Genomic DNA, 15,273 nt, shown 5'->3' on the forward strand with positions numbered 1-15,273 from the left:
ATGAGCTATTACTCATCAGCATAAGTAATGACATCGAACTGTACTACAGTCATTGTCTTTTGCCATCACACAGGTGACTTTTTAAAAAACAATTGCTTGCACTTAAGAATGTTCTTGATGAAGCAATAAAAATTATTAATTAAACCTAAACCCTTGAGTGTAGGTCTTTTAAATAGTCTGTAAAAAAACTGGGAAGTATGCATAAAGCACTTCTGCAAGATACTCAAGTACAATGGGCTGTCTCCAGGAAAAGCACTTGTGACTCTGAGTTGTGAGTTGAACTAGCTGCTTTTTCCATGGAACCCTACTTTTACTTGGAACAAAGAACAAACTGGTTATTTAGACATGAATATTTAGCAGACATTTTCTTGAAAATGGAGTCTGTCACTCTGAGGAAAACAAGTGACAGTATTTGTTGCCAATGATAAAAACCAGGCTTCTAGAGAAAAACTAGAATTCTGGAAAATTTGTAGCTACTTGACAGCTTCCCAATACTTATAGACTTTGCTGATGAAATGGGTGGTGATATAACTAATGTGGGTTTTTGTTATTGTATTATAAAATGTTTAAACATTTAGAAGATCTGCTTAACTCAATTAACAAGTATTTCCCAAAAGACTGCAGCATGATATTCTAAAATCACATATGGGTAAAAGATCCATTCAAGTGCAAGTCAGGTTAATGGATTTTAATGTAACAGTAACATCAATATGATTTCAGATTTCATACTGCAACTTAATTTATAAGAAACTAACACTTGTCAAGTTTTGGTGTAGTATCAGAGAAGAATATGCACAATTGTCTGAAAAGGCTATAAAATACTTCTCCCTTTTCCAACTACATGTTCTTTCAGGCCATATTTTCTTTGGGTACTTCAATCAAAACAAATTGTCACATCAGACTGAATAGAAGCAGATATGAAAATCTAGCTGCCTTCCATTAAGCTGGATATTTAAGAGACTTGCAGAAATGTAAAAAATGCAACTCTTCTCATGAATTTTTCTAAAACATTTTTTCATAAAAATATATTATGTTAACGAGAAAGGTTTATTATTTTATAGTAATAAATATTTTTAAATGTCTTCCATTTTAATATCTAATTTGGTAAATATCAATTTATATAACCCACATAAACAAAAGCTCTTTAGGGTCCTCAAAAGTTTTTAGCAGTGTAAAAACTCCTGAGATGACAGTGAGAATCACTGTTCTAAGAAAAATACGCCTGATTCCAGCCACTCCCAAAACTGCTCTGTTTGTACCAAAATCTCCCCCTTCCTCACCCACAACTGAAGTTGAACCTGGGGCAGGTATCTGGCCCGGAGGAAAATCAACCTTTCAACTGACCATATCAGATCTCCCCCAGGAATCTGAATTATGCCTCATGGAGACTAAAGCCTATTTACAGCAGAACACTAGAGTCCATAAACTCTTGCGGAAGGCCCTGCTACTGTTTTGGTTCCAGCCTTTTCTGAGGTTTGGTTGTTCAGCTTTTCCTTAGATTCTGCAACAGCTATTTCCTTTTTCCTTTAGATAAATCTCCCCTGGCTTATGTTTTTTTCAACCCTGCATGTGGCATCAGAAACTCTTTTATATGAACTGGTTTGAATAGGTTTCATTTCCTTATGATCAAGGAAGTCTTGACACCATAAAACTTCGATGCTTTTACCCAAACTGTTTTATTTGGTATCCTTATACAAGACACCAAATTATAATAAGGTTCCCTTCCATTTGAAGATATCCCTATATAAAATCACTCCAACAAAACTAAAAGTTGAATGGAAATTGTAGGCTCATTCAAAACAAGTGATCAGTTACTAGATAAGGAAGGTGTAATTTTTCTTTTCTTTAGGAAAAGTCCATTATATATCATGTGAATATATTTTGGACAACAAATAGCTTCATTAAAATATACCAATTTGGGGCCCGGCGCAGTGGCACACACCTGTAATCCCAGCACTTTGGGAGGCCAAGGCGGGCGGATCATGAGGTCAGGAGATCAAGATCATCCTGGCTAACATAGTGAAACCCCGTCTCTACTAAAAATACAAAAAAATTAGCCAGGCGTGGTGGCAGGCGCCTGTAGTCCCAGCTACTCAGGAGGCTGAGGCAGGAGAATGGCGTGAACCCAGGAGGCGGAGCTTGCAGTGAGCCGAGATCGCGCCACTGTACTCCAGCCTGGTGACAGAACAAGACTCTGTCTCACAAAAAAAGCAAAAAAAGATTATATATATATACAGACACACACACACACACACAACAATCTGGCCAGGTGCGACGGCTCATGCCTGTAATCTCAGCACTTTGGGAGGCTGAGGCGGGTGGATCACCTGAGGTTAGGAGTTCAAGACCAGCCTGGCCAACATGCTGAAACCCCATCTCTAATAAAAATACAAAAATTAGCCTGGTGTGGTGGTGCACACCTGTAGTCCCAGCTACTCAGGAGGCTGAGGCAGGAGAATTGCCTGAACCCAGGAGGCGGAGGTTGCAGTGAGATAGCGCCACTGCACTCCAGCCTAGGCAACAGGGCGAGACTCCATCTCAAAAAAAAAAAAAAAAAAATACCAGTATGACAGAAAGTCTGAAAAATAAAGAACAAGGGAATGAGACTTGCCCTATCAAATATAAATAATTATTATAAAGCTATGAGAATTAAGGCAGTGTAGTACAAGATAGGCAAACAGACCAATGGTATGGAATAGAGAAAATACAGATACAAACTCTCATATATATGGAAACATTTAAGTGGCATTAGAAAAGTTGTAGGGAACAGATGGACTATTCAATAAAGGATGCTTGGTCACTAGATTATCCTTATGGAAAGAAAATTGGATCCATATTTCAGGGTTATCTTTATGAAAAAAAAAAGTGATCTCTACTTCACACGAAACATCGAAATAAACTCCAGGTGGATTAGAGACCTAAAGGTGAAAAGCAAACTTTTACAACTTTTAGAAGAAAATATAAGATGAAACCATTACCTCCATATAGGGGAGGATTCCTTCATGAAGACAGACAGACAGACAGACACACACACACACACACACACACACACACACACACACACACACCCATATAGGAACAATATAATAAATCTGATTGCATGAAAATCTAAAACTCAAGACCGGGCGCAGTGGCTCATGTCTGTAATCCCAGTACTTTGAAAGGCCGAGGCAGGCAGGTCACTTGAGGTCAGGAGTTTGAGTCCAGTCTGGCCAACAATGTAAAACCACATCTCTACCAAAAATACAAAAACTAGCCTGGTGTGGTGGTGGGCACCTGTAATCCCAGCTACTCGAGAGGCTGAGGCAGGAGAATCACTTGAACCTGGCAGGCAGAGGTGGCAGTGAGCCAAGATCGCACCACTGCAACTCCAGCCTGGGCAACAGAATAAGACTCCTCCATCTCAAAAAAACAAAACAAATCTAAAACTCAGTTTGATAAAAGATAAAATTAAGTTTAAAAACAAATTAAAGGGCTGGGCGTGGTGGCTCACGCCTGCAATCCCAGTACTTTGGGAGGCCAAGGTGGGTGGATCACCTGAGGTCAGGAGTTCGAGACTAGCCTGGCCAACATGGTGAAACACCATCCTAGTAAAATCACAAAAATTAGCTGGGCATGGTGGCGCAAGCCTATAATCCCAGCTACTCGGGAGGCAGAGGCAGGAGAATCACTTGATCCTGGGAGGCAGAGGTTGCAGTGAGCCGAGATCATGCCATTGCATTTCAGCCTAGGCGACAAGAATGAAACGCTGTCTTTAAAAAAAAAAAAAAATTAAAACACACCCATTAGGATGGCTACTATTCCAAAAAAAAAAATTTTTTTTAACAAAATAAGTATTGCCCTAAGGGATATCCAGAGCCTTAAAAAAAAAAAAAAAGGCCGGGTACGGTGGCTCACGCCTATAATCTCAGCACTTTGGTAGGCCAAGGCGGGCGGATCACTTGAAGTAAGGAGTTCGAGACCAGCCCGGTCAACATGGCGAAACCCCGTCTCTACTAAAATACGAAAATTAGCTGGGCGTGGTGGCATGCGCCTGTCATCTCAGCCACTTGGGAGGCTGAGGCAGGAGAATCGCTTGAACCTGGGAGGCAGAGGCTGTAGTGCACCAAGATCGCACCACTGCCTACCAGCCTAGGCAATAGAGTAAGACTCCATCTCAACAGGAAAAAAAGAAAAAGTATTAGGCTGCACAGAGGTTAGCACCTTTGTGAACTGTTGGTGGCAATATAAAATGGTTCAGCCACTATGGAAAACAGTATGGAGTTTCCTCAAAAAATTAGAAATAGAATTACATGATCCACAATTCCACTTCTGGGCATATACCCAAAAGAACTGAAAGCAGGGTCTCGAAAAGATGTTTGTACACTCATGTTCATATCAGCATTACTCCCAATAGCCGAAAGGTAAAAACAACACAAGTGTCTATCAACAGATAAAGGGATAAACAAAATATGCAATGGAATATTATTCAGCCTTAAAAGAAAGGAAATCCTAGCACATGCCACAACATGGATGAACCTTAAGGACACTGGGCTACGCAAAACAAGCCAGTCACAAAATAGACAAACTCTGTATAATTCCACTTACACCAGTCACCTAGAGTAGTGAAATTCCTAGAGACAGAAAGTAGAAGGGTGGTTTCCAGAGCCTGGGGGTGGGAGGAAACAAGAAGGTGTTTAGTGAGTACAGAGTTTCCATATTGCAAGATGAAAAAGTTCTAGAGATCTGTTGCATAACAATGTGAATATACTAAACACCACTAACTGTATCCTTAAAAATGGTTAAGGTGGTAAATTTAATATTAAGTTTTTTACCACAATAAAAAGATTGTTTATTATGTGTAATAATAAAAAACTCGAAATACCTTATGTGTATTAAACAGAAAATGGATAAACTGTGGTACAGCATATTCATACAACCAAATACTAAACAGCAGTTAAAATGAACTCAAGTTACATGTATCAACATAAATATATCTCAAAAAAACATACTAAGCAAAAATATTAAGGTAAAGAATGGTATTGACTGGAGTATATAGTACATATTGGATTATAGCACAGTTAGAACATAATAAACACCAAATTCAAGATAGGTGTTACCTCTAAGGAGGGAGGGAAGAAGAAAATAGGAGTACACTAAGGCTTTGCTATTTCAGTAATGTTTTATTCACTAGAAAAAGTATCTGGGGGCAAATATAATAAAATGTTAAGATTTTATAAAGCTGGGTGATAAGTATATGCATGGTATTATTCTTTATATTTTTCGATATGTTTAAGATATACATATATACACACATATATATTGACATATATATAGACATATATACACATATATAGACATATATACACATATATAGACATATATATACACATATAGACATATATATACACATATATATAGACATATATATACATATATATAGACATATATATACATATCTTTTTTTTTTTTTTTTTTTGAGATGGAGTCTCTCACTCTTGTCACCCAGACTGGAGTGCAATGGCACGATCTCGGCTCACTGCAAGCTCCACCTCCCAGGTTCCCGCCATTCTCCTGCCTCAGCCTCCCGAGTAGCTGGGACTACAGGCGCCCGCCACCATGCCCGGCTAATTTTTTGTATTTTTAGTAGAGACGGGGTTTCACCGCGTTAGCCAGGGTGGTATCGATCTCCTGACCTCGTGATCCGCCTGCCTCGGCCTCCCAAAGTGCTGGGATTACAGGCGCGAGCCACCGCGCCCGGCCTTTTTTTTTGAGATGAGTCTTGCTCTGTCGCCCAGGCGGGAGTGCAGTGGTGCGATCTCAGCTCACTGCAACCTCCGCCTCCCAGGTTCAAGTGATTCTCCTGCCTCAGCCTCTCAAGTAGCTGGGAATACAGGCGCCCACCACCATGCCCGGATAATTTTTGCATTTTTAGTAGAGACAGGGTTTCACTATGTTGGCCGGGCTGGTCTTGAACTCCCGACCTCAGGTGATCCACCCATCTCAGCCTCCCAAAGTCCTGGGATTACAGGCATGAGCCACCACGCCCAGCCTAAGATATTTTTATAATTAAAAAATTAAAGAAACACCCAAGAATGATCAATAAAAAATAAATAATAAAAAAAAAGCAAGTTGTAGTATGGAATATAAAAAAAAAAAAAAAAAAAAATTAAGACCAGGCGTGGTGGCTCATGCCTGTAATCCCAGGACTTTGGGAGGCTGAGGTGGGCGGATCACAAGGTCAGGAGATCGAGACCATCCTGGCCAACATGGTGAAATCCCGTCTCTACTAAAAATACAAAAATTAGCTGGGCGTGGTGATGTGCGCCTGTAGTCCCAGCTACTCGGGAGGCTTAGGTAAGAGAATGGCTTGGACCCGGGAGGCGGAGGTTGCAGTGAGCCGAGATCGCACCACTGTACTCCAGCCTGATGACAGAGCAAGACTCCGCCTCAAAAACAAAAAAAAAAAAATTAAGACAGCATAAAAGATGTTCACTGAAAAACTGTCATTTTTATTTACAGAAAATTTCTACATGGTTATCTGTTTCCAAATATCAAGTAAAGGAATATATAAATCTCAATTTGAGGAGATGAATGATCACACATACATTTTTCCTCTTACAAATAAATAGATATATAGATGGGGAGATTAGAGGCTTTCAAAGAACTACTGACATGGCAAGGAGATTTACACTAACAGCTTTTTAGAAAATCAAAAGTCAAGAATAAAGGTCTCCATGGTCAAGAAGGTGTTGCTGTCTGAATGGTTAATTCCCTAAGGTCTATATCCAGCTCTCCCAAAGCTGCATGACCAGCTCTGTCATAGAGTACCTAGGCAACTCCTTGCCAGTTCTATTAAAACATGATCATAATTGGAAGAATGACAGCCCAAGCATTTCCTCAAGAATGTGTACTTTATAATTTCTTTTTCCTGTAATGGGAGCTTTTCAAAAACAAAAATAAAAGCAGCTACTAGGTTTTATTGGCAAATGTGTCAGAATAGCCTTTCGGAGAGATTCACTATGCCTGAAAACAAACACAAGAAACAGGTGTGCTTCCCTGAATATACAACCAGGATTTAATTTGGGACCAGTATTGTTATGAAACCAGGTTGAGAATAACCTTGTAAATATGACAAAATGGTAAAAAGAAACTGAAATATGAATTTCAGATAAATATCAGAATACTGTTATTATCTGGCTTTGAGTAACCTGAAATCAGTAAGATTACTCAAATACCACTACATTGTAGGAGTCTAACAAAACATTTTTTGCTAAGACAGGAATTAGTCCACTCCGAAACCCACTTTAGAATGCAGTTCTGCTGTATCTTTCATTTGTATTAACCTTTATTAGTGTGATGAATTTTCAGAAAACATTGTGGCTGCCCTGACTTTTCTCCTGAGTCTACAGTACATGACAGAAAGCCACAGGATTCAGCACTGTTCCAGACCCTGAGTTAAGACAGCTAGATATCAGAGTTTACGGCCTATCTGAAATTTTTCCCTAATTAAGAACAATTTGCCTCACTTCTTTATGATGAAAATCTAGTAATAAAAAAATATGCAATTACAGCATAATCTTACATAACACTGTGTAGAGATGAGGAAAAGGGAAGACATACTTGTGCACAGACGCACAGATGTTTTTATATAATAATAAAACCGCCACATCCCAAAGCTTAGAAACACACAATTTCAACTTCTAAATTTTATTCTGTGTGCCTTTCATCTTAGAAAAAAACAAGTTTGCTCATGAGAGGTGGGGACAACGGGGTGGTCAATGCTCTCTTCAGAGATACTGCCTTTCACGAAGAATATTCAAGACAAGGAAGCTGTGAGTTCTAACATCCAGAATCCAGCAATGCCAGTGACACAGAAGCGAGTAAAACACTAGGTACATCAAGTTAAAATTAAAGCACCTTTAGTTTTTAGAATTTGGTTCCAGAAGCTCCATATGGTAGACAAATAACCTGTTAGAGGTTGGTGCAAAAGTAATTGAGGTTTTTACCATTAAATGACAAAACCGCAATTACTTTTGCACCAACCTCATAATTTACTGAAAGGGAAGAAAATGTCATATACATAAAGGTTAAGGGTAAGGGTTCTGCATCTAGGACAGGAAAAATACAAAGTGAGCTAGGAACTTCTTGTGACAGAAAGCAAGGAAGCACTCATAGCTCAAGCTTAAAGGGCTCCCACAGGCCAAATACAGGACAGTGTGAGCATCAAAAAGAAGGTAATGTTGGTAAAACAGAATAAACTAAAATCCATGACACTAAAACAATGAGAGTGAAAAAAAACTCATTTACCACCATTAGAGATGATATTGTACCATTTCCTTGCTCAGAAAAGTGTTAAAGAAAAAAAATTAAGAATTTACCTCAATTTTTTAGTAGAAATTATAATGTAGGCCAGGCACAGTGGCTCATGCCTGTAATCCCAGGACTTTGGGAAGCAGAGGCGGGAGGATCACTTGAGGTCAGGAGTTTGAGGCCAGCCTGGCCAATATGGTGAAACCCCATTTCTATTCAAAACACAAAAATTGGCTGGGCGGGGTGGCTCACGCCTGTAATCGCAGCACTTTGGGAGGCCGAGGCAGGTGGATCACAAGGTCAGGAGATCAAGACCATCCTGGCTAACACGGTGAAACCCCACCTCTACTAAAAATACAAAAAATTAGCCGAGCGTTGTGGTGGGCACCTGTAATCCCAGCTAATTGGAAGGTTGAGGCACAAGAATCACTTGAATCCAGGAGGCAGAGGTTGCAGTGAGCCAAGATCGCTCCACTGCACTCCAGCCTGGGAGACAGAGCAAGACTCCATCTCAAAAAAAAAATTATAATTTATTCCTAACCGATGAGGAAAATCCTTACAGAAGATTGAAAGCTAATCAGTGTAAAAAGAAATGACAGAATCAGAAAAATCACTATTTCCAAAAACCAATGAATTAACTGATTTAGGCAAAGATCATTATCATGAGGTGAAATGTTGCTGGAGAAGTGTAACAGTACAATGCCAAAGTAGCACCACTCCACAGATAACTTACTAATTACAAAGGGGGAAAATTGTCTTTACAACAAATGAGTCTGGTATTTACCACCTTAAATGATCAAACAAACTCAGCATCATTAATAGTGGGACATTATGACATTGTGTTTCTCCTACTATGATGCAGCGACGAGCAAAGAAACACGTACAAAGTAGTCTCATCAAAAATGTTTAACGATAATCTAATCAGACCTTTAGAGCTCAATATCTGTTTATGAAACTATGAAGAAATAACCAGAAAATTCCATAAGTGATATATTCTACAAGACAAACAGCTCGGGCTCTTTAAAAACCAGTATCATGAGGCCAGGTATGGTGGCTCACGCTTGTAATCCCAGCACTTTGGGAGGCCGACGCAGGCGGATCACTTGAGTTCAGGAGTTCGAGACTGGCCTGGCCAACATGGTGAAACCCCGTCTCTACTAAAAATGCAAAAATTAGCCAGGTGTGGTGGTGGGCACCTACAATCCCAGCTCCTCGAAGGCTAAGGCAGGAGAATGGCTTGAACCCTGGAGGCAAAGGTTGCAGTGAGCCAAGATCATGCCACTGCGCTCCAGCCTAGGCGACAGAGTGAAACTCCATCTCGAAAAAAAAACAAAAAACAGTATCATGTGGCTTCTAAATTGTTCTAGATTTGAAGAGACTAAAGAGATATGTTTGGAGGAAAAAAAGAAGTGTCATCTTCAAGACAATTGGGAAAATCTGAACACGAACTGGATATTAGATGGTATTAGAGAATTACTGTTAATTGCCTTAACTGTGACAATATTATAAGCTTTAAGGAGATACAGCTGAAGTATTTAAGGGTAAAGTGTCATGATGTTTGCAATACAAAAATTTATATATTTAAATATATATGCACGGCTGGGCACGGTGGCTCACGCCTGTAATCCCAGCACTTTGGGAGGCCAAGGTGGGTGGATCACGAGGTCAGGAGATCAAGACCATCCTGGCTAACATGGTGAAACACCATCTCTACTAAAAAATACAAAAAATTAGCCGGGCGTGGTGGCGGGCGCCTGTAGTCCCAGCTACTTGGGAGGCTGAGGCAGGAGAATGGCATGAACCCAGGAGGCGGAGCTTGCAGTGAGCCAAGATCGCGCCACTGCACTCCAGCCTGGGTGACAGAGCAAGACTCTGTCTCAGAAAAAATAAAATAAAATAAAATAAATATGCATATACATAAAGTAAATATAGCAAAATGTGAACAACTGTTGAATCTAAGTGATGGATATAAAGGTGATAATTGTACTATTTTTTCCATTTTTCTGTATGTTTAAAATTTTTCACTTAAACCATTATACGAAAAAAGAAAAAGGCTCCAAATGCACTTCCTCCAGGAAGGCCTCCCAAATGAACTCTCCTCTAACCCTTAATCATGTCTTCACAAGGTCCTCTCAGCATGGAACACAGTGTATTACTGTTCTAGTTCTGTTTTCTAATTGTTCTCTTATTATTTCCTATATTCAATAGGTGTGGCTTTACAACAGGATTACATCTTTGGGCCGGGCGTGGTGGCTCAGGCCTGTAATCCCAGCACTTTGGGAGGCCAAGGCAGGCAGATCATCTGAGGTCGGGAATTCGAGACCAGCCTAACCAACATGGAGAAACCCCGTCTCTACTAAAAATACAAAGCCGGGCGTGGTGTTGCATGCCTGTAATCCCAGCTACTCAGGAAGGCTGAGGCAGGAGAATAGCTTGAACCAGGGAGGCAGAGGTTGCGGTGAGTCGAGATTGCACCACTGCACTCCAGCCTGGGCAACAGCAGTGAAACTTGGTCTCAAAAAAAAAAAATAAATAAATAAATAAAAAGATTACATCTTTGGTTTTGGTATCAGGGTAAGGCTGGCCTCATAGAATGAGTTTAAGAAGTAGTCCCTTCTCTTCAACTTTTTAGAATAGTTTGAGTAGAATTGCTATTAGTTCTTCTTTAAATGTCTGGTAGAAATCAGCAATGAAGCTATCAGGTCCTGGGCTTTTTCTTTGATGGGAGACTTTTTATTATTGCTTCAATCTCGTTACTCACTATTATTGATCTGTTCAGGTTTTCTATTTCTTCATGGTTCAATCTTGGTAGACTACATGTGTCCAGAAAGTTATCCATTTCTTCTAGGTTTTCCAACAAGACTGTAAGCTCTCTTCAGGCACAGTCATATTTAATTATTTTCTATTTATTTGAAGCTCATAGTGAAGTATTCTGCTATCAGCAGACTTAAAAAATGCTAGTACCAGTATTCTGTACCAAGAGAGCAGACCTCAACTAACTAGATTAGCTTTTCAATTTCTCACCAGAATAACAGCAGTTTACTTGGATAAACAATTTAAAGTCAGAGCTATCAAAAGGAGATCATAAATCATTTACAGGTTTACAGAATACTAACAGAGAAACTAGCATCTAAGAGTTAAAGGAAGAAATTGGAATATAGGTTTTTTATGTCTTCCTAGCATTGTCATGGATTTGCTATTATCCAGACATATGACTTTATTCTCATGACATTATTTTTCAAACAAAATCCTCCATGACCCCTCCCCAATCTGCAAAACAGTGAGGTATTTATACACAACTCTTCAGTGAAATGAAGCTTAACAAACTACATAATGAGCTTTAAAATCTTAGATAAAAGACTGCACAAATGATCAAAAATTTTGATAATAGTGTTGGTGAGAAAACAGGCAGACTCACACTGCTGGCAGGAATATAAATTCATACAACCTCTGTGGAAAGCATTTAGTAATACCTAACAACATTACAAATGCACATCCATTGATCCAGCGCTTCCACTAGGAATTTAAACCAACAGACACCCATGTACACAGAATAAGTACATACAAGGAATTAATTGTATCACTGGAAACAACCTAAATGTCCAATAAGTGTTGGCTGAATGATGGTACATCTACACAATGGAATTATCTGCCATCTTTCAAAAAGGAAGAGGGACTGTATTTACTACATGGAATGATCACCAAGATAAATAAAGTGAGAAAAGCAAAGTGCAGAATGAGCATAGTGTCTTATTGTGTAAAACAAACAAAAACAAAAAATGTGAAGAACATATAGGTGTATATGCTTGTAAAAGGATATACTGTCTCGGGATGAATAAACAAGACTGTTGCCTTTGGGACGGGGAACTGATGGATAAAAAGAGGATGGTAAGAAAAGAAAGACTTCACTCTCTGTGTACCTTTTGAATTTTGTTTCATATGTATGTACATGTGTTAACCCATTTTAAACAATGATTTTTTTAAAAAGGCTCTGCACCAGTACGCATTATTTAACAATATTTGTCTTAATCTAAAAGCATTGCACGCCATCAAAATTTTAAATGAGGCTTCAGTGAATTCAACTAGACAAAATGTTTCTAGAAAAAATCAGGCCGGGCACAGTGGCTCACACCTGTAATCCCAGCACTTTGGGAGGCCAAGGCGGGGGTGGATCACTTGAGGTCAGGAGTTCGAGACCAGCTTGGCCAACATGGCAAAACCTCAACTCTACAAAAAATACAAATTAGCCAGGCATGGTGGCACTCACCTGTAATCCCAGCTACTCGGGAGGCTGAGGCAGAAGAATCGCTTGAACCCAGGAGGCAAAGGTGGCAGCGAGCTGAGATCGCGCCACTGCACTCCAGCCTGGGTGACAGAGCAAGACTCGATCTCAAAAAAAAAAAAAAAAGGAAAAAAGAAAAAATCTAAGCATCCCAATGGCCGAAACCTACTGAGAAGATGGACACTTACTACAATAGTTTCACTTCTAGATACTACCTAAGTAATATCTAAGTATGGACATAGGAAACAGTAAACATCTCCAAATACCAAACTAGCTACTATGAAGAGCTCTAAAACGAGAAATCAATAAAGTACCAAATGGATAGCAACTACCCCAAACCTAAGGGTGGGGTAGTCTTACAATAACTTCTACCTCTAAGGAAAAAAAGGTGAGTTTCCAGCTCTTTCGCAGGAAGATATATGCACCCCAAATTCCTCTGTTCCCTGTGTGTCATCTCTTGGTTCTAACTGTAACCATGGCAACAGGAAACAGCACAAAAGACAGCAGAACCCTGTAAGGGCCAGGGTTAAAAGGGGAAGTGAAAAATACATATACTTTAAGGCCCAAGAACATGCGGTTTTGGAGTTAACAGTGGCAGCCAAAAAAGCCGTGAGAGAAGAACAACAAAGAATACAAACTAAAGAGAATTGAAAGTAAGGCTTACTAATAGGTCCCTTCCCAGTTATCCAGCTAGGAGACGGGATTGGCAAGGAGAACTGAAAAACACAAAAAATGCCCCTCCTCTCGCACTCCCTTCCCCACAACAATTTAGCTATTCATTTCAATGTTATCTAGAAAACCTTTTGCTATTAAGATTTTATCTTTTCTTCACTCTGTTTTGATGGCAGAGGTAAGCAGCAGCAAAGTATCCAAAAAAAGGGCCACATATAATCGCTAACTGAAAACCCAGGTCCTAGATCACTGAAATACTATTGTACTTCAAAGTTCGTTATTTACATTTCTTTTTGTTATCTGCCAACGTGAAAGAAACATCACATTACTTAAAACCTCCACTGAATAAGTTATTGTCCACCAACAGTTTCAGATTGCTTTCCGATTTGTTTTCATGTCACAGAGCACCAATAAGGTACAGATAAAATGAAAAGTGCTAAGGAAGATCTTTGACCAAAAAAAAAGGCAAATAGGTCACACAAAGTAAGAAGGCCGGTGCCCTTCATCTCTCTTATCTAGTTCTGCGAATTAAGAATTTTACTAAAATGAAATGCCTCACTTAGTTCCATTTATGACCCTTAGTCTTCTTTAGCAAGGCTTCCAAAATCCCCTGCCAGAATAAGTGATGGGATGGAGCACCCACTCCTAAATTTAGGGTAAGTTGGTACTAAAAGGTACAAGCACAACGATGGGAGTATAGGAATGGAAAAGTAATCCTAGAACTAGAAGATACAGTGACAGTTTCAAAAGAAGGGTCAGTGTGGGACACGCTGGCTCTGCGAGGCGTTTGTAGCCTGGGAGTCTCTAGGGCAACACCAGATGAGAATAGTGCTTTGTCCGTTAAGTCTTTCACATAATTTAAATTCTCCCCTTTGGACAGGAGCAACAGGCTCATTATCTGGCAGCAAGTCTAGCCCACAGCCTGGGAAGAAGGCGGACTCGTGCTCCACCGGCTCTTTATCCCGCAGGTCCCTGCAACACCGCGATGCGCATGCGCCCCCGGGGCAGCGAAGAAGCAGCCCGAGCGCGTTCACACTCGCGCATGCGCAGTCACCCATCTCGCCGCAGGCGACAGCTCACTATTTGGCAAGGGGGATGGGGCTGGGAAATGATGGGGGGGCTGAAGGCAGGGGGCGCGTTTGTGTCTTCTGAATGCTTGAGATAGGGAGAAGGGACGGCTGATTCGGCTCTGGCATTCGCAGGCCACGTAATCCGGGTGTAGGAAATGGGACTGAGGAGAGTATATGTGTGTGGCGGGGGGTGGGGGGACAGTGGGGGTCAGTCACCTCTTCAGGGAGGTGCCCCCCCCACACTCCGACAGGACAACCCCCTCCCTCGACTCTCCTCCCCCCACTCACCTGAGAGCGGCGGCGACAGCTGCTGGTCCCCGTCCCCCTGCGCTTGCCTCATACTGTCCGCAACATCCGGGACCTGCGGGACCGCCGATACACAAATACACACACACTCGGAGCGCGCACACTCACACACACACACACACACCGACACACACCGGCCGGGGCGTCATGGCGTCAGCACGTCGACGCAGCCAGCGCGTACCGCCAGACCCCACCCCGCGCGGCCTCCTCCCCATTACTCCCTTCTCCTCCCCTCCCCTCCCTGGGTTTCCCTGCTCCTCCTCCCTCAAGACTCCGCCTACCTTCCCTAGTGCGCATGCGTCTCGGGGCCAAGTCAGGGCTCGGGGATTTGAGAGGAAGGAGGGGCCTGAGTAAAAAGAGGCGGGAACTTGGAGGGGGTCGCGTGCAGGGCGCGGGAGCCCGCTGCGAGGTGCGAGGACCAAATAGAGGCGTAACAAGCCAAGGGTCGGAGTGGGCAACGGAACAGTTAAAGGCATTTCACAACAGCGATTTAGGTCTGCAAGCAGTTTATGGAGTACCAACGACTCTTATATGTATTAACTCATTTTTTAAAAGCCAGCCCTGTCAGTAAAATATTTTTTGGACTTTATGATGATGCTAGAGACCCTTTTAGGTAACTTTTAAAATTTAGCACTTGTAAACAAAAACAAG

At 41.1% G+C, this 15,273-nt stretch overlaps 1 protein-coding gene across 1 annotated transcript in view; it reads right to left on the reverse strand.

Annotated features, from left to right (window-relative positions):
• The window catches only part of SPOP (speckle type BTB/POZ protein), a 79,083-nt gene extending 64,178 nt beyond the window's left edge, over positions 1-14,905 (reverse strand). Inside the window, exon 1 of the mRNA XM_003818042.4 lies at positions 14,605-14,905. The gene's annotated coding sequence lies outside the window, so the exon portion shown is untranslated. The remainder of the gene's footprint in view (positions 1-14,604) is intronic.
• Positions 14,906-15,273: the final 368 nt, after the last annotated feature.

This window comes from Pan paniscus, chromosome 19, assembly GCF_029289425.2.
Source record: "Pan paniscus chromosome 19, NHGRI_mPanPan1-v2.0_pri, whole genome shotgun sequence".
NCBI classification, from domain to species: domain Eukaryota; kingdom Metazoa; phylum Chordata; class Mammalia; order Primates; family Hominidae; genus Pan; species Pan paniscus.